The following is a 2,500-nucleotide window of genomic DNA, read 5'->3' on the forward strand; positions in this document are numbered from 1 at the left end:
CCCTGGGTGGGCTTGAACCACCAAGCAGCCGACCGCGCTAACCGATTGCGCGACAGAGACAGGTCTGAACGCTTGGCCGAGGACAAGATTGGATAAACTTCCACTCAATCTTGACCACGACTATGCAATGAGCCTTCTAATTCCTGCGGCCATTTTTTCTAGTTCTTTTCAGACACGAAAGTAGCAGTGTCGAGAAAAAGAACAACCAGTCCAGAACGTGTTGTTAACCATCCTTTAATTTCCTTCTACTCACGCCTCACTTGCTTCGTTATTTCCAACAGCTGTCGACAAAAGAACCAGCCCATAACGTCTTTGAAGAAATTTTTAACGTTCCTTTGATTTTGTTGCACTAGTGGTAACCCTTGAGAGCATTTATTCTTTGCACTTACACTCCAGTATCTTAATGTTCCATTTCACGGTGACAACTCTATTCCGCAAGAATCTTCGAGTTTCACACACACCAAAGACAAAGAAACTTTAAAAGCAAGTCTGATTTTAAAGACGCTTTTTGCAATGCCTGAAGTTCCTCATTCTTAAAAGAAAAGCCTTACATCAGAAGAGTGCATTTGTGAAATTTGGATCACTTGAGAGCACAGTGATCCTTTTTAATTTCATACTCCTTAACATTCCACAAATGTTTAACCACTTACAAACTCGTGCTTGTTTTCGTAGTGTAGTGGTTATCACGTCCGCCTCACACGCGGAAGGTCGCAGGTTCAAGTCCTGCCGAAAACAAAATGCATTTTTGAGGAGCCTATAGCTGAAGCTAAACGACCACAACTCCAGGTTCATGTGTTGTCAAGTCGAAGAAAATGCACTGGGTCTATGCATCGGTACCTGTTAAACGCGAATTGCCTCAACTCAGCTACTTCACTCACGTGGTGATTAACAATGAGACAATTTAGACATAGAACACCACATTAGGACAAGTGGTAGGGTTTCTTTTCAACTCTCGCTCAAGTAATTTGCAACACAGTGGGCGTGACGGTAGCTTTCCCTGCACGGCCTGTTGGTCTAGTGGCATGATGTTGAGATTGCCAGGCAAAGAGACAAAAGCACTGCTAAAAAACAATCGGCGGCTTCCTAACATCGTACACAATGCAGGTTTTTCACTTCTCGTTTTTCTTTCTGATGGCAACTTTGGTAAGCTTAAATGCAAGGGGCCTAAGCTCTTCTGATAGTTGGCAGTCTGCTGTTAATATTTTCCGAAGAGCTCGTTTTGACATTATTTGTTTGCAGGAGACTCACTGAACTGCCGATATTGAAATGCAAATTAAGCGTGATTGGAATGGAGAGATCTTTGCAAGCCATGGAACAAATTTATCTAGAGGTGTGGCGGTGCCGATTAGTTCGCGCCTTGACTACAATGTTAGGCAAATTCGTAGTGACAGTGATGGACGTGTTGTGAATATTTTACTGGACGTAGAGGATGAAACGATCAACCTTGTAAATGTTTATGCGCCTTCGTCCGACTTCCAGAGACGAATTTTCTTTTCGGATTTGGAGGGCTTCTTGTCCAATGTTTACGCTAACATTATCGGGGGGGATTTCAATTGTATAGCCGATCCACGCTTGGACAAGCTGGGTGGGAACCCAAACGCTAGACAATCTGCCGTTTCTGTTTTGACTACTTTGAATTCGCAGCATAACCTAATCGATATTTGGCGGGTTCGTCATAAGGAAGAAAGGAGTTTTACCTGGACTAGTCGGAATCCTAATGATAATTCTCTCGTGCGCACCCGAATTGATAAATTCTTTATCAGCCACTCTATTTCTCACTTTGTAAAAGACCTCTCGATTAAGGTCTTTGCTCATTCTGATTATGATTGTGTCACTCTTACATTACATTTTGACTGTGTAAGGAGAGGGCAAGGTTTTTGGCATTTTAACAATGACTTGCTTTCCGATGTTTTGTTTCAAGCTGATATTGAGCATTTCTGGTCTGAGTGGCAAAACAAATTACATCTTTTCGACAACCCTTTGGTCTGGTGGGATAGGGCTAAGCTTCATTTCAAGACAATTGCGATTAAACGTGCCAAGATTAGGGGCAAATTACGGCGTCACGAGCGCGCAAATGTGGAGCGTGAACTTGAGCGGCTGCAAGTAAAAGCTAATAATGGTAATAGCGTTGATATTGACCAATATCTTTTGAAAAAAGAGGAACTGAAGCAGTTGGATCTTAAAGAATTGGAATCTGTTAAAATCAGGGCCAAAGCGCAGTTCTTGGAGGAGGGAGAAAAAAGTACTCGGTATTTCTTTTCGCTCGAAAAGGTTCGCAAAGCGGGTCAAACCATACGTGTCTTAACAAAGGAAAACTTGGACAGCTGTTTCCCAACCTCAAGACTTGATAGCTGAGACGTACGGCTTTTATAAGGATCTTTTTTCTGCCGAGAAATGTGACGAATCTGCTCGTGATCGCCTTTTTAGTGTTGATATCCCGAAGTTATCAGACGAGGCGCGTGCTTCGTGTGAAGACCGAGTCACTGTGGATGAGTTGAGG

The 2,500-nt window shown here is 43.0% G+C and overlaps 1 non-coding gene across 1 annotated transcript; it reads left to right on the top strand.

The window, feature by feature from the left end:
- The first annotated feature begins 662 nt into the window (after nt 1–662).
- Trnav-cac (transfer RNA valine (anticodon CAC)) lies at nt 663–735 on the top strand. The gene has a single exon. It is a non-coding gene; the product is annotated as a tRNA-Val (tRNA).
- The last annotated feature ends 1,765 nt before the right edge of the window (nt 736–2,500 follow it).

Source organism: Montipora foliosa, chromosome 12 (assembly GCF_036669935.1).
Source record: "Montipora foliosa isolate CH-2021 chromosome 12, ASM3666993v2, whole genome shotgun sequence".
NCBI lineage: Eukaryota > Metazoa > Cnidaria > Anthozoa > Scleractinia > Acroporidae > Montipora > Montipora foliosa.